Below are 22204 nucleotides of genomic sequence, written 5' to 3'. Positions count from 1 at the left end.
AAACCTTGGGTTATGTAATAGCTGACTGCTTTCTTTTGCTCAGCTAAAATTACACATTTCCATTTAATTAAAATCTCAAACATTGCTTGATTTCACATTAGAATTGTGATGTTTGCTAAATGAATAAATGGACTTGTTGTCATGTAATGGTACAATATATTGTGGACTGCGTTCCCCTTTGGCAAAAATCCCTGGGATTTCAAGACCTTAATTCATATATTTACATGAAAAAGTGATAATTTAAATAAAAAGTGAAAATAAAGTGGACTAACAATGTTGTTCCATGTTTTATTTCATTTAGATAAGGTATAACAGGAAGTTGCTACTTTCAATTGCCATTAAAGTAACTGTAAAAACAACCTGCATGTGTGTGTGTCTGATTGTCCAACTCTTTGCAACCCTATGGAATATAGCCTGCCAGGCTCCTCTGTCCATGGGATTCTCCAGGCAAGAATACTGGACTGGGTAAAAACAACCTAAACCCACACAAAACCAAAGCTGCAGTTTTTACAGTTTTATATATTTTACATTTTTATGTTTATTTTTACACTTTATATCAAATCCATATTCTGAGTTTTCAATATTTTTAATCTTAACAACGAAGTGATTATATTTGAATAGATGTGTACCAGAAATGGAATATCCTCACTAAAAATTATTTATGTGTTTATTTTGTATTCTATTCATATTTTTAGGCTAATTTAAATTTTATTATTATAATGTGACTCTGGCATGCCTAACATTCTTTAAAGAGAGCAGATTTTTGGCCTAATTATTAATAAAGTTAAAATAAAAAGCAGTGAGTAACAAATTAATCATTATACAAAGGAAATTGCTTTTTTTCTCTCAAATGAACTAGAAAGTAGAGATGAAACCAGAGACTTGAATTTCCCTGAATTTAATGTGGTAAAGTGTATTTTGAGTAATAATTGGAAGAACCTTGTTTGCTAATTCTCAATTTAAAGAGACATGATACCAAAAAGGAGACCCTCCTAATTTTAATTTATCTTTGATCCATTATATTAAAGAAAGCACTGAATTAAGATGTTTATTAGTTATAAAATGCAAATTGTGTGGATTGCAAAACAAAATTATTATATCTTATTTGTTATTCTCTTCAGAGAATATGGGCTTCCCAGGTGGTGCAGTAGTCTCAGAATTTGCCTGCCAACAAAGGAGATGCAATAGATGCAGCTTCAATCCCTGGGCTGGGAAGATCCCTTGGAGAAGGAAATGGCAACCCACTCTGGTATTCTTGCCTGAAGAATTCCATGGATAGAGGAGTATGGTGGGCTAGTGTCCATAGGGTCACAAAAAATTGGACACACCTGAGAGACTGAGCACACATACATGTACACACATTTGTAGCAAATACCATAGCTCCTGACATGAATTAAGTTTAATTGTGTATAAGAGGTAAAAAAGTTATGGAAACATCAGTATTTTAAAATTATTATGTAATCCTTCACACCAAAAGTAAAAAGAATAAAAAAAATTTTTTTTCATGTGCTTAAAATAGGAAGGGACTCATCAAATCCCATAGCATCAGAAGATAAGGATTAAATGCAGTGTAGTTTGGAACATATCAAGAGAAGGGAGTTGAGGTCACTTACACTAGGCTTATGTGCTGTGTTTACAGTAAGCTATGATAAAGAATAAAGGCAATTACTTTCAAAAGCTCAAAGCATTTATTCATTTTGGAGGAGGAGTGCAAAAGGTACAGTCAAAATGAAAAAAGAAGGCCAAAGAAAACTAAAAACCCATTTTATCTACCAACAATCCTAAGTTTTAGAAGTAGCAGTGACTCATGCAGAGTGAAAAAAAAAGGAAAATCAAAAAATATATACACATATAGGCATGCACGCATGCTAAGTTGCTTCAGTCCTGTCCGACTCTTTGTGACCCTTTGGCATATAGCCTCCCAGGCTCCTCTGTCCATGGGATTCTCTAAGCAAGAATACTGAAGTGGTTAGCCATGCCCTCCTGCAGGGTATCTTCCCAGCCCAGTAATAGAACCTGATTCTCTTATGTCTGCTGTTTTTGCAGGAGGGTTCTTTACCACTAGCAGCACCTGGGAAGCCCATATACATATATATTTATATATAAATGCAAATATAAGCACATTAATACTTTAGGGCATTTATTTGCAGTATATATTTTATGTTTAATATACAAATACAGAGTAGATATATATACCTAATATGTATATATTAGGTTACATATATGTTTATAATTATGTTATATATTCACACATACACACACACACAGATGCACACACACACTTTGTTTCTTTAATTTGGCATACTATTAAGAAAAACAAACCTCTGGAGGGTACTGAGACTCAGAAATGAACAAAATAAAAATATTTACTGAACCATAAACAAAAAGCCCACATATCAGTCTAATAATCAGCAATGGAATAAGATCAAGAAAAATTGTATAGTCTCAAAAACAGCATCTTTTTCCAATAGAGAAGGCCATATCTTTACAATCTAGTGAACTATAGTAGAACAAGTATTCAAAGAAGCAAAAGTTTGGAAAACACTTCCAAAATTAGAAGCCCACTGTTAATCTGTATCTATTTTTCTCTGAGAACTAAGGAGATTAGTAGAAAAGGTTCTATCATAATTTTCTAAAGAGACTAACTACTTCCTAAGAAAACGGGGAAACAATTCTACTTACAGTTTATTTTTCATCTCATAGGCACAAATTGGCAATGTAAAGTAAGTAGTAATTTCCTCAGACCCAAGAAAAAATTCTAATGACCAACACTTACACACTCCTATTAGGAAGAAAAGATATAAGGACATAAAAGAAAAAGGACATACTTTTAAAAACACAAATTCATATAAAATCAGGAAAGAGTAAAACTCAATATATTTACAATTATAGAAGAAAATTAAGCAAAACAAATAATTTAATAAAATAAAAAGGTTAGAAGTTTAAAACTAGCTAAATTGAAGCAAGAAGAGTTAAACAAGAAAAAACAATATCACTGGAAAACCTGAAATCAAATAGGTGAAAAAAAATCAGATTTAGACTTTTCTCATTTCAAATAATTGCTATGGAACAAGGTATAAAAACTTATGGTTAATGTATGGACATTAAAGTTCAAATTTTATATATATATAAAAAATATCCAGCTAGTTAGCACTAAGGATGCTACAAAAAGCACCTTACAGGACATCCTGTCCTGTCTAAAACATCTATAATATATTTGGCCCCATGCCAAGGGGACCTTAAAATTTGGTCTTATCCAAATATTCATGAACATATCAGATTCATGACCAGTGATAAGACCTGGATAAGACCTTTTGTCATGAACCAACTGTCTCCCTGGATGTTTTGAGTAATAAAAATATAACCAAATATTAAGGACTCTTTGGCGTGGAGCAAATATCTTATGGACATTTTGAACAGGACTAAATATCAGGGACATGGGCCTGTGGATGTGGACCAAATGTCTTACGAATGTTTGCACGGGACCACGAGACGTCTGCTTCCACCAAGAAGTTCAACCCGCCCTGGACTGGGGATGTTATGTGGGATGAACCTATTCTACTGAAAAGAACAATAAAATCTGTGTAATATGTAGGAATGACCATTTAAAAGAATTTTAGAGACATCAATAGAGGGAACACTTGAGAGACTACTATTGAGAGAGAATGAAATCACAAGTGAATATCATCTTAACATAGAATTTTCCCTGAGATCATTTATCAACTCCTACTGTCGTAAAATAGGACTTGGCAGAATATACAGTCACACTGGACTAAGAAAACAGAAATTGGATGGAAATGGGAAGAAACATCTGAAGAAAAGAGAAAGTCATGGGAGTAACCACAGAAATCTATAAGTAATCTTTTCAAGCACTTATCTGCTACTAACTTCATCATATACTGGATAAGACTAATAAGTCTAGCATAAACCTGAAGTAGACAGACTAAAGAGCTAAGTTCAGATTTTAGCAGATAGAGTTTAATGCCAGTACAAAGTGGTTTTGTTAAATACCCTAGGCTTTTAGTTGAGACTGCAGAGGCCATGCAACTAGACATAAAGAAACACGAATAGTGACAAAGCACAAAAAGCAACCTTTTATAGAATTGAGATAATCTGCTTGTATCCTATATTCCTTACATAAGAAAACTTAAACCTCACAGGAGGAAGGAAACATAGATTTAAATTTCTACAATTTTAATATGTGATGTCTAATATCCAATTTAAAAAAAGACTTCATAAGGCATCTATCTATAAAGCAAAATCAACTGATTAAAACCAATATATAAAAGCTCACTATGGAAAATGAGATATGACTTGAATTTTGGCAAATCAGATTGAATTCTTGGACTGAAATATTTTAAATAGCTATGTTAATTATGCTAGAACAAATTAAGCAAAATATGAGAAAAGAAAAAACAATTGAATCTTTCAAAAGGAATCTAATGAAACCACTAAAAGAAGAAAGTGCTATAATTGAAACGAATAGAGATGGAATTAATAACAGATTAGACACAAAATAAAAGTTATTAGTGAAATACAAAGTAGGTAATAGGAAATATCCAGATTGGAGCCAAAACATAAAAGAAAAAAAAAATGCCAATATACAGAAATGACCATCAAAGACATGTAAACATAATGCCAAAGTCTAGTATAATTGTGATTTGAATTCAGGAGGAAAGGAGAGAGAGTATAAGTTAGAAAAAAATACTAGAAGAAATTTTGGCAAAAATTATTCAAACTGACCAAAGATATTGAACCATATAAATGATTTTATTATATTAAAAGCTCAGCAAAACCTGCATAAAAATTGTACAGAAGCCCATACCTAGGTACACTACAGTAAAACTATATTAAAAAAAAAAAATTAAGGGCAACCAGAGAAAGAAAGTGAATTACTTTCCAAGAAGCAACAAAAGTTCAGAATTTTTCAAGAGCAGTCATGGAAGCCAAAGGCAAATGAAAGAAAATCTTTAAAATGCTGAAATAAGAAAAGAATGCCAACCCAGAATTCTATGAACAGATAAAATATTCTTCAAAATAGTGAAATAAATTTTAGACATTAGCTGAGAGAGTTCAGAATCAGCAGATCTGCATTAAAAGAACATACCACATGTGATTGGAAATAAAGAATGAAGAGTAGTAAAGTAAATAATCAAATTGCATATAAATATTCATCATTTAATTATAATGACAATATAAAAATACTGGGTTCAAAAACATGTAGAAATCACATATATGATGAGCGCAGTGAATGGCATTAAATATATATAGTTTTCACATAGTTGTAGAAATGGTAAAAGTACTAATTTAAAGACAATCATAAAATATTTGGTAATTAAACATACACTTTTAAATAACCCCAAGATAAATATAAAAAAGACACAGTGGAAAATATTTCTGAGCTGAAAGTTAACAAAAATGTGACTTAAAATTAGTTCATTGCAACTAAAGCTTAAAGTAGAGGAATATTTACATGTTTAAATGCATGTATTAAAAAAGACAATCAATAATCTAAGGGTCCATGTCAAAATAAGAACAACAAAATAAAGCTAAAGACCAAAAAAGAAAAGAAAATTGAGTGAGATAGCCACAACTGTTGATAAAAGTCAGTAAATTTCCCCAAAGTTGCTTCATGATGAAACTTCATGATGAAAATATATTTTCTGAGGAAAATAAGATTTTAAATGGAAAGTACATTAAACTTGGAAGATGTTCTAGTTGGTAATTATGTCAATTATTGCAAATAAGAGAAAATCAGATCATGGGCTTTTGAGGCAGCAGTATGCCATCCTGCTTCACCTGGGGGTTGGGTGGGAAAGGGGAGAATAGGTTCTTTTGACTCTGCCTACCTCCCTCCATAAAGCCAGAGGAGAAGGATGAGAAACACCATCATCAGCCTGCTTCAGCACGCCCACACCAACCCCACGGGAGCAGATCCTGACTGGGATCTGGGTATAGAGAACCAGCACCTGGCTGCAGCAGAGCTTTTTAATAGGAGCTGGCGGGATAGGTGGGGTATGGTAGCAAATCATGACTCAAATACCATAAACTTTAGCTGTTCTTACCAACATCAGTTAGATTTCCTTAAATGAAAGATATCCTATTTGCTATATGCCCTTAAAAGAATTTCCAAAGAATTTAAACAACTGAAAAATAATAATATTCACCAATTAAACTGCTGTGATCAGGAGAGAACCCACTGAACTTCTTACCGACCTGGAGTCCACATCTTGAAATTTATTATAAGACTTTATTTTGACACTTGAACAGTTCAGTTCAGTTTGGTTGCTCAGTCATGTCCAACTCTTTGTGACCCCATGGACTGCAGCACACCAGGCCTCCCTGTCCATTACCAACTCCCAGAGTTTATTCAAACTCATGTCCATTGAGTCAGTGATGCCATCCAACCATCTCATCCTCTGTTGTCCCCTTCTCTTCCTGCCTTCAATCTTTCCCAGCATAAGGGTCTATTCAAATGAATCAGCTCTTCACATCACTGGCCAAAGTACTGGAGTTTCAGCTTCATCATGGGTCCTTCCAATGAACATTCAGGACTGATTTCCTTTGGGATGGGCTGGTTGGATCTCCTTGCAGTCCAAGGGACTCTCAAGAGTCTTATGCAACAACACAGTTCAAAAGCATCAATTCTTCGGTGCTCAGCTTTCTTTATAGTCCAGCTCTCACATTCATACATGATTACTGGAAAAACCATAGCTTTGATTAGAGGACCACTGTTGGGAAAGTAATGTCTTTGCTTTTAATATGCTGTCTCGGTTGGTCATAACTTTTCTTTCAAGGAGTAAGCGTCTTTTTATTTCATGGCTGCAGTCGCCATCTGCAGTGATTTTGGAGCCCCAAAAATAAAGTCAGCCACTGTTTCTCCATCTATTTGCCATGAAGTGATAGGACCAGATGTCATGATCTTTGTTTTGTAAATGTTGAGCTTTAAGCCAACTTTTTCACTCTCCTCTTTCATTTTCATCAAGAGGCTGTTTAGCTCTTCTTCGCTTTCTGCCAGAAGGGTGGTGTCATCTGCATATCTGAGGTTATTGATATTTCTCCTGGCAATTTTGACTCCACCTTGTGCTTCCTCCAGCCCAGCATTTCTCATGATGTACTCTGCATATAAGTTAAATAAGCAGGGTGACAATATACAGCCTTGACGTACTCCTTTTCCTATTTGGAACCAGTCTGTTGTTCCATGTCCAGTTCTATCTGTTGCTTCCTGACCTGCATATAGGTTTCTCAAGAGGTAGGTCAGGTGGTCTGGTATTCCCATCTCTTTCAGAACTTTCCAGTTTATTGCGATCCACGCACTCAAAGGCTTTGGCATAGTCAATAAAACAGAAAGAGATGTTTTTCTGGAACTTTCTTGCTTTAGAACTCTATACCCTTCTGCTTTTGCCCAAAATGACATTTGATACTTCCATTTAAACACTTGACATAGAAAGACCAATGAACCAAACAGAATCATCAAATTAGATGCAAAAATATATAAGAATTCTGTGTATGATCATGACATTTCAAGTCAGTGAAAATTTAATTATAAAAAATTGATTTTGGTAATAAAATAAAAACAACTCAAGTTTTTATTTACTCGTGAACATAAATTCCAGATTAGATATTGGCCCCCTGTGAATTAAGTGACAGTCAATAATGAATTAAAATGAAAACAAACAAAAATACCATATTGTGAGATATATGTTGCTTTACCTTCATCAGTTGATCCAGTGGAGGACTTTGAACTTCTAAGCCAAAGCAGATCCACTGATAGAAGGAATCTGTTTATGGATGTCTGCATGGACCAGAGTCCTCCAAATACTTCTCAAATAACTGTAATGTAAGAGATAAAGAAACTATTGTCATACTGAGCAAATAACAGAGAAACACAACTTAGAATTCACTTCAAAAACAGTGATATCTAATATCCATAGGCAATACCTACGTATCCATGATCATGCAAGTTTGACTTTGGCTGTGATTCTGACTTTCAGGCATTGCTTTCTCCTGATATTTTTCTGTGAGATTTTTGAGATCATAAACTTCTCTAGGCGATTTATTCTAAGTTACACAGAGACGGTTGCTATGGTTTGTATTTAAGAACCTGAACAGCTACATCTTTTTTAATTTAAAAATATTCTTATAAATTAATGAGGAAGAATAAATGACTTGATAAAATTGTAAAGTATATGTATTAAGTTCCTTTGATGTTCAAATTCTTTCAAAGTAGAGTAGAAACAAAAAGAAATGTAAGAGAAACTAGGATAAAAATTAAAAAGTAAGAAAATTTTATGTCAAGATTCCCCCCAGAGAAGCGAATTTCAAGAAGAAAGTGATGCTCACACATGATAAAGTTGCTAACACAATAAAGGTGAAACTTTTAAAAATATTATTTGGATTTTGGCAAGAAAGCATCATTAGTAAACATTTTGAGATGATTTTATATGAAGTAGATACAGTATTCAGTAAAGAATTAGCTATATATTTGGTTATAATTTTTTAAACATTATCAATAAATATTAAGTGGCAGGAAGATTCATCAAACACAAATCTACTGTAATAGAGATGATTGAAATTTAATATCCATTTCCTATTGGGCTTCCCTGGTGTCTCAGATGGTAAAGAATCTGCCTGCAGTTTGGGAGACTCAGGTTTCATCTCTGGGTGGGGAAGATCCCTGGAGATGGAAATAGCAACCTACTCCAGTATTCTTGCCTAGAGAATTCCATGGACAGAGGAGCCTGGTGGGCTATAGTTCATAGGGTCATAAAGAGCTGGACATGCCTGAGCAACTTTCACTTTTTTTCGTGCTTATATAAGATCTGGTAGCAGATGGACAGGCTCAACATATTTTTGAAGTGTTGAACATATATGTTGGGATGGAGGTTTTAAAAAATTTTATCATGCAAAGTACTTACTTTTGAGGACTAGTTCCCTGAGTGTTCTATGAAACCAAATACCTGGGGCATAATTGGAGTGCCTACTCTGGACTGTAATATTTATGGAATTGTCCCTTGATAGAAAAACACTTCCTTCCAGGCAAAACTAATATTAGGATTGGGATAAAAAATCAAAGTTAAACCATTCCTCTGGCTGAATGAACATTAAATACTGAAGATTTTGCTCTGTGAGGAGACATCTTCATTTATTCAGTAAATAGGCTCACTGCTTGGTTGGTTTTCTGTATTCAGAATCAGTTGAACTCTAGTAGTGAGAGATTTCAGAGAAAACTAATCTATATATGACAATTTAATGTTAGAGTTGTATATCAGGTAGTGCAAATAGTAAACACCATAATTCAAGGAACAACTGCTCACAGAAAAACATTCCTTTGTTTAATAATCATCATAGACACTAGTTTTGTACAACTTCTGTGATTCAGAGAGAGGGTACTCACTTAGGTCCAAGGAGGGAAAATGATGTATGAATAATTAACACCATGGTAGGTATAGGATCTAGGTTCAAAATTAGGCAAAGCTAGATTTTTATTATTTAGAGTTTTGATTTAGATAACATTAAAAGTCAAGCTAACAATCATCTTTGGGAGTAGGAAGAGGGTTTATTTGGTTAAAAAGAGTCCAAGAGCTTCTGTATGTGTGGTGATTTTCTGATCTAGACCTAGAGAGTAATTAGGTGGTTGCTTGTTTTCTAATTATTAGATATTTATGGATGTGCCCCTTTTTCTCTGTGCATCCTCTTTGACAACATGAAGTAAAAAAATGATTTGGGGTACATTATTATGTTGCTACTGCATGGTCACTAAAGGGTTTTATGCAGAGAATAATATTTGTTTTGTGAAAGATCACTCTGGCTGTAGCATGAGGAATAAATAGAAAGGGCCAAACAGAAAGAAAAATAGACACTATAACAATGACAGTGGAGATCCAATTTACAGGAAGATTAGAAAGATATTTTAGAAATGAAATCTGCAAAAGTAATGATTTAATTAAGTAGATGACAAAGTGAGAAGTGTCAAGAAAATTTTGAGAAACTAGGTTTAATGTAGGCTTAAACTAGGCACCTAGCTGTTCCTAGAAGAGACAGAAGCATTGTGTCAGGGAAAGAGGATAATGAGTTCATTTTTTTTTTTTTTTAAGAGTTCGTTTTGACGTGAACTTCATTTCAAATGTCTGTGATCTTTTCTGGATGCTCAGTGTAGGGTTCGATGAGTTGAATAAAAATTTCAGCTAAAAGGTATATTTGGGCAGTGCCCAATATGGCAATTGAAATCAAAGAGAATAGATGAGATTACCTAGGAAGATAACATACAAGGAGAATATAAGATAAAAGGCTATAATATAAATCACTTTGTATACAGACATTCAAAAAATCTAGATGAAAATGAGAACCCAAAGTTACCTGATGAAAAGTATTCAGAGTGATAAAGGGAACATTACAGAATAGTGGTGACATTCAGGATCACTTTGTGGCATTACCTCACCAAGATATAGTCATGTAAAGAGTAGATAACAGATAGATTGATAGACAGATGTACTTGTAGTTACATAGTTATAAAAAGGGTTGTGTACAAACTGAGGAAAATCCTTGTTTATCTTCCAGCTTTTCTAGCTACATTATGCACTACTCTTAACATGTCTTAATCTAAGGCTAGCACATTATTTACAGATTTTAAATATCAATCATTTTCTGGGCTTTATGCTATACCTTTTATCTAAAATATCTTCATTTATTTTATATCATTAAGTTTTAATTATATTATAATTTTATCTTAATGGTAAATACTTTCAGAAATATTTTCTGACCCTGCAAAGTGATTTACTTTATTCTGTATTATGTTTCTTGGGATTTATCCATGTTTTTTTCTTATCTTATTGTACTATATACAATGATAGCCTTGTAAAGCCCCTTCAACAAGGAGGTTTTCAGTGTGAAATTACAGGTCTTCCTTACCCTACTTGCTTTTACATCATTGGGACACACTAGGCATTCACAAAATATTTATTAATTACTAAATTTTTGCATTTTTAAAAGAAAGATTGTATCCCATATTATTCCTGGAATTTAGAAATAATATACTTTCAACCAAAGGAAATTACATAGTTTTGGATTTATAATGCTGAATTGAGAATCAAGATGTATATATTTGAGTGTATTTTTTTTTTAATCTTTACTTGTACTAAAAATACAAATATCACCAAAACTTAACTACAGATAAAGTTCACAGAAATTTCCTGGAAAACTTTTACTCCACATTAATTCTAGAATTTATTTTAATTATCTGAATGGATTTCAAAGATTAGTAGATTATATCTATATTGAAAGGAAATTAATAGACAGTTGTTAAAATATGCATATGAATTACAGAAAATGCAATTTTAAAACATTTAATAATTTATAGCAAGATTAATACATACCATTTGATCCATTAGTATAATAAAGCTAAAATTAGTATTTGTCCCAATTTGTCTTCAAAAGGTAAAATTACAATAATGTAACAATATTTATGCTGCTGCTAAGTTGTTTCAGTCATGTCCGACTCTGTGCGACCCCATAGATGGCAGCCCACCAGGCTCCCCCATCCCTGAGACTCTTCAGGCAAGAATACAAGAGTGGGTTACCATTTCCTTCTCCAATGCATGAAAGTGAAAAGTGAAAGTGAAGTCGCTCAGTCGTGTCCGACTCCTAGCGACACCATTGACTGCAGCCCACCAGGATCCTCCGTCCATGGGATTTTCCAGGCAAGAGGACTGGAATGGGGTGATATTGCCTTCTCCAAATAATATTTATGAGCTACGTACAAATGGTAATATGTTGTGGTTATTTAGCTATTTATTCTTGTGGCTGCATATGAAACTAGACAAGAATGAGCCCCCTCTTTCCTGTTATCTGCTTTTCTGAATAGCCACAGGCAAACATCATCAGTTTCAAGACAATGAAAGATTCCACTGAGTGCTAAAGTGACTTGAAATTCAGAAATGTGCAAGTTTCTTATACCCATCAGCCACTGCTTTACTCACTAAATTGATAGGATCAGCAATTTTAACATACCTATTCTTAACAATTAAAGATTCCAAAGTCTATACTTTGCCATTTAAAATTAATGATGGCCCCACCCTGGTGAAGACAGGATTATTTTCTAAGTTTTTTTTTTTTTCTTAAATTTTGGTATTGCTTTCATAGAAAATAAAAGTTTTCATTTTGCTTTACTCAGTGTATAGCATAAAGTTCTAATTTATTGTTATAGTATGATAAATGGAAACAAGTAACCATTATCAATATATTTACTAGTCATTCTCAACAAGTGAAAGAAAATATACAAAAAGATGTTTGGTGAATATGAAATCAGAAGAAGAAACTAGTCTGGTTATTTTAATTTTATAACTATAATGTCTTGATGAGAAGTCTTGAGTATGAATCATCTCTTACCTACTTTCCAAGAATTGGGGCAGAAAACTGGACAAAATGATCTATGTTATTGCTGAGCAGTGATGGCATGCCAAAGTGAGCATGTTGCCTGAAGTGAGAACCATAGCTGATACACAAAACAAGAGAGAAAAGTGTAAGATAAGAGCAGATGTAAACAGGTGAAAATGATGTTTGTCAGAGAATACGGATTTTAATGCATATTGAAAGGTCAGTCCTCATCCCAATTCCCAAGAACGATAGTACTAAAGACTGTGCTAACCATCGGACAATTGCACTCATCTTCATTGCTAGTGTGAAAGTGAAAGTCTCAGCCGTGTCCAACTGTTTGTGACCCCATGGACTATATGGTCCGTGGAATTCTCCAGGTCAGAATACTGGAATGGGTAGCCTTTCTCTTCTGCAGGGTATCTTCCCAATTCAGGGATTGAAGCCAGGTCTCCTGCGTTGCAGGCAGATTATTCACCAGCTGAGCCAAAAGGGAAGCCCATTGCTAGTAAGGTCATGCTTAAAATTTTATTTGCTAGGCTTCAGCATTATGTGAACCATGAACTTCTAGATACCCAAGCTGGGTTTAAAAAAGGAAGAGGTACCAAAGATCAAATTGCTGACATTTGCTGGATCACAGAGAAAACTAGGAAATTCCAGAAAAATATTTACTTCTATTTCATTGACTATACTAAAGGCTTTGACTATGTGGATCATGATAAACTGTGGAGCTCTTAAAGAGATGGGAATACGAGACCATCTTATCTGTCTCCTGAGAAACCTGTATGCGGGTCAAGAAGCAACAGTTAGAACCCAGTATGGAACAACTGATTAATTCAAGATCGAGAAACAAGTCGGACAGGATTGTCTTCTGTCACCCTGTTTGTTTAATTTGAGTACATCATGAGAAATGATGGGCTGGATGAGTTATAAGCTGGAATCAAGGTAGGCAGGAGAAACATCAACACATCATGAGAAATGATGGGCTGGATGAGTTACAAGCTGGAATCAAGGTAGGCGGGAGAAACATCAACAATCTCAGATATGCAGAAGATATAGTCTAATGGCAGAAAGTGAAGAGAAACTAAAGAACCTGTTTACAAGGGTAAAGGAGGGGAGTGAAATAGCTGGCTTAAAACTATATATAAAAATAAACTAAGATCATGGTATCCAGCCACACTGTATTGTGCTGTGCTTATTCATTCAGTTGTATCCAGCTCTTTGCGACACCATGGACTGTAGCCCATCAGGCTACACTGTCCATGGAGATTCTCCAGGTAAGAATACTGGAGTGGGTTGCCATGCCCTCCTCCAGGGGATCTTCCCAACCCAGGGATTCCACCGAGATCTCCTGCATTGCAGGTGAATTCTTTACAGTCTGAGCCAGCAGGGAAGTCCAATTGCTTCATGGCAAATAGAGGGGGAAAAGGTGGAAGTAATGACAAATTTCCTTTCCTTGGGCTCTAAAATTATTGTGGATGGTTACTGCAGCCATGAAATCAGAATATTTTTGCTTCTTGGCAGGAAAGCTAACTGTGTTGAAAAGCAGAGACATTACTCTGATGACAAAGGTCCATATAGTCAAGGCCAGAGTCTTCCCAGTGGTCATGTACGGTTGTGAAAGCCAGACCGTAAAGAAGGTAGAGTGCCAAAGAAATAATATCTTTGAACTGTGGTGTTAGAGAACATTCCTGAGAGTCTCTTGGACAGCAAGATCATCAAACCAGTCAATCTTAAGGGAAATCAACCCTGAATACTCATTGCAAGGACTGATGCTGAACCTGGAATGCCAGTATTTTGGTCATCTGATGAGAGCAACTGACTCATTGGAAAAATCTCTGACTCATTGGAAAAATCCCCAATGCTGGAAAGATTGAGGGCAGAAATAGAAGAGGGCTTCAGAAGATGAGATGGCTGGATGGCATCATTGATGCAATGGACATGAACTTGGGAAAACTTTGCAAGATTGTGAGGGACAAGCATCCATTGAGTTGCAAAGAGTTGTACATGACTGGGCAACAACAACTGAACAATAACAACAGTGCATCTTAATACAAATAGCACTAAAATGTGGAGAAGGGGATGCTGAAGAGTTGCAAACAGATGAAAATGAAACATATTTGGAAAATATAAATTCAGATTCTATAATAGATAAAAGCATACCATTCCCTATATCTGATAGCCAAGTAATGCCTAATATGATTTGTTTAAGTCTTGACCAGTTAATTTTTCTAATCCTTTAGTAAATATGCAAAGGATTATATGAGGATGATCAACTTCATGTTAAGAAATGAGAATTATTAATTATGCCACCCTCCCCCCAAAACAAACAAACAAACTTCCCTTTCTGAGAAAAACTATGAAGCTCTTTCCCCAGATAGGGAGTTTAGCATAAGCTTTTCACCTGAGTGATTCCTTTCTGCTTTGTGTAGCCCTGGACCTGCATATATGATTCTCCTGCTCCACTCCTAGTCTGAGCTGGGCAGTTATTTAGTCTCCCAAACCCAGTCTTATTACTTTCTCTTTCAAAGACATTTGCAATTTTATCAAGTTATTTCATTGCAATGTGCTGTAGCTCAGGTTCTGTTCTTGTTGAGCCTCAGAGTCATGTGGAGCTAATGAACAGACAGAATCAGACTGTGCCTGGGCTTTAATCCTAGTTCCTTTCCTTACTTGCTTTGTGACTTGGGAAAATTATTTAATCTCTGTAACTCAGTGTCCTCATCTAAAACAGGAATAATTACAGTATCTACCTTATGAATTTGTTTTAAGGAAAATATGAATTAATGCTTGTACTGTTTCAGAAACTTCCTGGCATATAATAAGATATTGCTGGCCATTTCTTGTATATTTCCACATAGCACAATGGTCAACCTATGCAATTATTTACACTAAAAATATAATAATGTATACCTAAGTTGCCATTAAAGCTTAAATATTCTTTAATGTATAAGCTTTTAAAGACATTTGAACCATTGTATTTAGATAACTATGTGTAAGCCTCACATTTGCTTAAATGTAATGGGAATAAACTTATACTTTGTAAATTTCATAAGGAAAAAAGATTATCACTTCATGAAATTTTATAAATAACAAATTTCAATCCTAGTGTTACCAACTCTATCAGTAAAACTCCAAGATCGACATATTTTTAAATATTTGAAATACACATTGTATAAATCAACTCAGGACAGGCAAAGTGATAGTGCCTGTGGATTCACTGCCTGTCTTCCCTTGGTAATGAGACTGACTGATAATTCTTCTATGGTCTAAATAACTAAACTTCACTAATGTGAACCCAAGTCTGTAAATTATATTTTATATGTAGCTCACTGGTAAGCAAATTTGATTTCATGCAAATATTTTGAAGTGGATTAGTTGATGGAAAAGCCACATCTGAATGCTAATAACATCCCTCTATATATACACAGGATGAAAACTTCAATCCACAGGAAAGTGTCTACATTAATAAAGCAATGTCATGCTATACCTCCCCCTTAGCTGGCCTATATTGACATGAAAAATTATAATGGTAGAAATACAGAATGTTTCAGATATAAATAACCTTACTCTGTTATGAAATTTTTATCAGGAAGGGATAACTTAAGAGAAGAAAAAATCAGCTGCAAAGAATATTATTGCCATCTATTGACAATGAATTTTGTGATTAAAATGGAAAATATAATTTTGTTATCTAATTTGGATGTCCTATTTATTAACTAATGAAACATCACTGTGCAGAAAAATAATTCTGATTAAGAAGATATAGATTTAGGGATAATAAGTGGATATTTATACTATCTCTTCATCATTTTAAAAGCTCTAGAATGTATTTCTATAGTGACACATATCATACTTTGAACATTTTGCAGCATAAATGATTAAGACTTTTAGAAAGGGGCTGACTTTTCTTGTTGAAGTTAATGTTCACATCTTTAAACACTATCATAATTCCCTTTTTAGAGTAATTACTAAGTAGGTAGTAGTATTTTATTAATGTTTACTCACTTTGTAAGATACCTCTCTTTTATAAACTAAATGATTTGATTTTAACTAAATTTTGTAAATATAAAGTATATGTGTATATATATGTATGATTCTGTGTACAGGTGAAGTAATTATACAAAAAGGATAACAAAAATGTCAACAAAATTCAACATCCATTTATGATAAAAACTCTCCAGAAAGCAGGAATAGAAGGAACATACCTCAACATAATAAAAGTTATATATGACGAACCCACAGCAAACATAATCCTCAATGGTGAAAAATTGAAAGCATTTCCTCTAAAGTCAGGAACAAGACAAGGGTGCCCACTTTCACCATTACTATTCAATGTAGTTTTGGAAGTTTTTGCCACAGCAATCAGAGCAGAAAAAGAAATAAAAGGAATCCAAATTGGAAAAGAAGAAGTAAAACTCTCACTATTTGCAGATGACATGATCCTCTACATAGAAAACCCTAAAGACTCCCCCAGAAAATTACTAGAACTAATCAATGATTATAGTAAAGTTGCAGGATAAAAATCAACACACAGAAATCCCTTGCATTCCTATACACTAATAATGAGAAAAACAGAAAGAGAAATTAAGGAAACAATTCCATTCACCATTGCAACGAAAAGAATAAAATACTTAGGAATATATCTACCTAAAGAAACTAAAACCCTATATAGAAAACTATAAAACACTAGTGAAAGAAATCAAAGAGGACACTGATAGTTGGAGAAATATACCATGTTCATGCATTGGAAGAATCAATATAGTGAAAATGAGTATACTACCCAAAGCAATTTATAGATTCAATGCAATCCCTATCAAGCTACCAACGGTATTCTTCACAGAGCTAGAACAAATAATTTCACAATTTGTATGGAAATACAAAAAACCTTGAATAGCCAAAGCGATCTTGAGAAAGAAGAATGGAACTGGAGGAATCAACCTACCTGACTTCAGGCTCTACTACAAAGCCACAGTCATCAAGACAGTATGGTACTGGAACAAAGACAGAAATATAGATCAATGGAACAAAATAGAAAGCCCAGAGATAAATCCATGCACATACGGACACCTTATCTTTGACAAAGGAGGCAGGAATATACAATGGATTAAAGACAATCTCTTTAACAAGTGGTGCTGGGAAATCTGGTCAACCACTTGTAAAAGAATGAAACTAGAAAACTTTCTAACACCATACACAAAAATAAACTCAAAATGGTTTAATGATCGAAACCTAAGACCAGAAACTACAAAACTCCTAGAGGAGAACATAGGCAAAACACTCTCTGACATACATCACAGCAGGATCCTCTATGACCCACCTCCCAGAATATCGGAAATAAAAGCAAAATAAACAAATGGGACCTAATTAAACTTAAAAGCTTCTGCACAACAAAGGAAACTATACACAAGGTGAAAAGGCAGGCTTCAGAATGGGAGAAAATAATAGCAAATGACGCAACTGACAAACAACTAATCTCAAAAATACAAGCAACTCCTACAGCTCAACTCCAGAAAAATAAACGACCCAATCAAAAAATGGGCCAAAGAACTAAACAGACATTTCTCCAAAGAAGACATACAGATGGCTAACAAACACATGAAAAGATGCTCAACATCACTCATTATCAGAGAAATGCAAATCAAAACCACTATGAGGTACCATTTCACACCAGTCAGAATGGCTGTGATCCAAAAGTCTACAAGCAATAAATGCTGGAGAGGGTGTGGAGAAAAGGGAACCCTCTTACACTGTTGGCGGGAATGCAAACTAGTACAGCCACTATGGAGAACAGTGTGAAGATTCCTTAAAAAACTGGAAATAGAACTGCCTTATGATCCAGCAATCCTACTGCTGGGCATACACACTGAGGAAACCAGAAGGGAAAGAGACACGTGTACCCCAATGTTCATCGCAGAACTGTTTATAATAGCCAGGACATGGAAGCAACCTAGATGTCCATCAGCAGCTGAATGGATAAGAAAGGTGTGGTACATATACACAATGGAGTATTACTCAGTCATTAAAAATAATACATTTGACTCAATTCTAACGAGGTGGATGAAACTGGAGCCTATTATACAGAGTGAAGTAAGCCAGAAAGAAAAACAACAATATAGTATACTAATGCATATATATGGAATTTAGAAAGATGGTAACAATAACCCTGTGTACAAGACAGCAAAAGAGACACTGATGTATAGAACAGTCGTATGGACTCTGTTGGAGAGGGAGAGGGTGGGAAGACTTGGGAGAATGGCATTGAAACATGTATAATATCATGTATGAAACGAGTTGCCAGTCCAGGTTCGATGCACAATACTGGATGCTTGGGGCTGGTGCACTGGGACGACCCAGAGGGATGGTATGGGGAGGCAGGAGGGAGGAGGGTTCAGGATGGGGAACACATGTATACCTGTGGCAGATTCATTTTGACATTTGGCAAAACTAATACAATATTGTAAAGTTTAAAAATAAAATAAAATTTAAAAATAAAAAAAAATAAATAAATATAAAAAATGTCAACCTTGTAAGGGGTCTTTCAGGGAATTCAGACTATTAAAATCTCATTGTCAATCCACTTAATCTAGCTAAAAATAATCTAGTCTATGAGAAATGTTTTAAAAATGTGCTAAGTCACCTACCTTTGCTTTGGCACAGTCTTAGTTCATATTGCATCAGCTCCAGTGCCGTCTTCCATTCATCTTTTATTTTTATACCTACATCATTAATATAAATGTACTCAAATATCCACCTATAAGATACAGACAGTCCCATAAACAAAATTATCAGTTCAGTTCAGTTGCTCAGTCGTGACCAATTCAGCGACCCCATGAATTGCAGCATGCCAGGCCTCCCTGTCCATCACAAAATCCCGGAGTTCACTCAAAATCATGTCCATTGAGTAAGTTATGCCATCCAGCCATCTCATCCTCTGTTGTCCCCTTCTCCTCCAGCCCCCAATCCCTCCCAGCATCAGAGTCTTTTCCAGTGAGTCAACTCTTCTCATGAGGTGGCCAAAGTACTGGAGTTTCAGCTTTAGAAACATTCCTTTCAAAGAACACCCAGGACCAATATCCTTTAGAATGGACTGGTTGGATCTTCTTGCAGTCCAAGAGACTCTCAAGAGTCTGTTCCAACACCAAAGTTCAAAAGCATCAATTCTTTGGCACTCAGCCTTCTTCACAGTCCAACTCTCACATCCATACATGACCACTGGAAAAACCATAGCCTTGACTAGATGGACCTTTGTTGGCAAAGTAATGTCTCTGCTTTTGAATATGCTATCTAGGTTGGTCATAACTTTCCTTCCAAGAAATAAATGTCTTTTAACTTCATAGCTCCAATCATCATCTACAGTGATTTTGGAGAAAAATAAAGTCTGACACTGTTTCCACTGTTTCTCCATCTATTTCCCATGAAGTGATGGGACCAGATGCCATGATCTTTGTTTTCTGAATGTTGAGCTTTAGGCCAACTTTTTCACTCTCCTCTTTCAGTTTCATCAAGAGGCTCTTTAGTTCTTCTTCACTGTCTGCCATAAGGGTGGTGTCATCTGCATATGTGAGGTTATTGATATTTCTTCTGTCAATCTTGATTCCAGCTTGTGCTTCTTCCAGCCCAGCGTTTCTCATGATGTACTCTGCATATAAGTTAAATAAGCAGGGTGACAATATACAGCCTTGACGTACTCCTTTTCCTATTTGGAACCAGTCTGTTGTTTCATGTCCAGTTCTAACTGTTGCTTCCTGACTTTCACACAGGCTTCTCAAGAGGCAGGTCAGGTGGTCTGGTATTCCCATCTCTTTCAAATTTCCAAAGTTTATTGTGATCCACACAGTCAAAGGCTTTGGCATAGTCAATAAAGCAGAAATAGATGCTTTTCTGGAACTCTCTTGCTTTTTCGATGATCCAGCAGATGTTGGCAATTTGATCTCTGGTTTCTCTGCCTTTTCTAAAACCAGCTTGAACATCTGGAAGTTCACGGTTCATGTATTGCTGAAGCCTGGCTTGGAGAATTCTGAGCATTACTTTACTAGTGTGTGTGATGAATGCAATTGTGCAGTAGTTTGAGCATTCTTTAGCATTGCCTTTCTTTGGAATTGGAATGAAAACGGACCTTTTCCAGTCCTGTGGCCACTGCTGAGTTTTCCAAATTTGCTGGCATATTAAGTGCAGCACTTTCACAGCATCATCTTTCAGGATTTGAAAGAGCTCAACTGGAATTCCATCATCTCCACTAGCTTTGTTTGTAGTGATGCTTTCTAAGGCCCACTTGACTTCACATTCCAGGATGTCTGGTTCTCGGGGAGTGATCATACCACCATGATTATCTGGGTTGTGAGGCTCTTTTTTGTACAGTTCTCATGTGTATTCTTGCCATCTCTTCTTAATATCTTCTTCTTCTGTTAGGTCCTTACTATTTCTGTCCTTATTGTGCCCATCTTTGCATGAAATGTTCCCTTGGTATCTCTAATTTTCTTGAAGTGATCTCTAGTCTTACCCATTCTGTTCTTTTTCTCTGTTTCTTTGTATTGATTGCTAAGAAAGTCTTTCTTATCTCCTCTTGTATTCTTTGGAACTCTGCATTCAGATGATTATATTTTTCCTTTTCTCCTTTGCTTTTCGCTTCTGTTCTTTTCACAGCTATTTGTAAGGCCTCCCCAGACAGTATTTTGCTTTTTTGTATTTCTTTTCCATGGGGATTGTCTTGATCCCTGTCTCTTGTACAATGTCACAAACCTCCATCCATAGTTCATCAGGCACTCTTATCTATCAGATATAGTCTCTTAAATCTATTTCTCACTTCCACTGTATAATCATAATGGATTTGATTTAGGTCATACCTGAATGGTCTAGTGGTTTTCTGTACTTTCTTCAATTTAAGTCTGAATTTGGCAATAAGAAGTTCATGATCTGAGCCACAGTCAGCTCCCAGTCTTCCTTTTGCTGACTGTATAGAGCTTCTCCATCTTCGGCTGTAAAGAATATAATCAATCTGATTTCAGTGTTGACCATCTGGTGATGTACATGTGTAGAGTCTTCTCTTGTGTTGTTTGAAGAGAGTGTTTGCTATGACCAGTGTGTTCTCTTGGCAAAACTCTATTAGCCTTTGCCCTGCTTCATTCCTTATTTCAAGGCCAAATTTGCCTGTTACTCCAGGTGTTTCTTGACTTCCTACCTTTGCATTCCAGTCCCCTATAATGAAAAGGACATCTTTTTTGCGTGTTAGTTCTAAAAGGTCTTATAGGTCTTCATAGAACCGTTCAACTTCAGCTTCTTCAGTGTTACTGGTTGTGGCATAGACTTGGATTACTGTGATATTGAATGGTTTGCCTTTGAAACGAACAGAGATCCTTCTGTCATTTTTGAGATTGTATCCAAGTACTGCATTTTGGACTCTTTTGTTGAGCAAGGTGGCTACTCCATTTCTTCTAAGGGATTCCTGCCCACAGTAGTAGATATAATGGTCATCTGAGTTAAACTCACCCATTCCAGTCCAATTTAGTTCGCTGATTTCTAAAATGTCGACTTTCACTCTTGTCAACTGTTTGACCACTTGCAATTTGCCTTGATTCATGAACATAACATTCTAACTTCCTATGCAATATTGCTCTTTACAGCATTGGACCTTGCTTCTATCACTAGTCACACCCACAACTGGGTATTGTTTTTGCCTGGCTCCATCCCTTCATTCTTTCTGGAATTATTTCTCCACTTATCTCCAGTAGCATATTGGACCACTACTGATCTGGGGAGTTCCTCTTTCAGTGCGCTATCATTTTGCCTTTTCATACTGTTCATTGGGTTCTCAAGGCAAGAATACTGAAGT

The 22204-nt window shown here is 35.3% G+C and overlaps 1 long non-coding RNA gene across 3 annotated transcripts in view; it reads right to left on the bottom strand.

Annotated features, from left to right (window-relative positions):
• LOC147379462 (uncharacterized) overlaps nucleotides 1-22204 on the bottom strand; it is a 138373-nt gene that overhangs the window by 54861 nt on the left and 61308 nt on the right. For 2 of the 3 annotated variants that reach the window (XR_015133187.1, XR_015133189.1), the window contains one exon: nucleotides 7714-7833. This is a non-coding gene — a long non-coding RNA (uncharacterized LOC147379462). Of the gene's footprint in view, nucleotides 1-4540; nucleotides 7325-7713; nucleotides 7834-22204 lie in introns of those variants that run through there. The other variant, XR_015133188.1, reaches the window with a different exon arrangement.

This window comes from Bos grunniens, chromosome 1 (genome assembly GCF_055505025.1).
Source record: "Bos grunniens cultivar Pamir isolate PY7600 chromosome 1, Bosgru_T2T1.0, whole genome shotgun sequence".
In the NCBI taxonomy this organism is placed as follows: Eukaryota; Metazoa; Chordata; class Mammalia; order Artiodactyla; family Bovidae; genus Bos; species Bos grunniens.
Note: the sequence above shows the minus strand (reverse complement) of the source record. Positions and strands in the feature narration are given on the sequence as shown.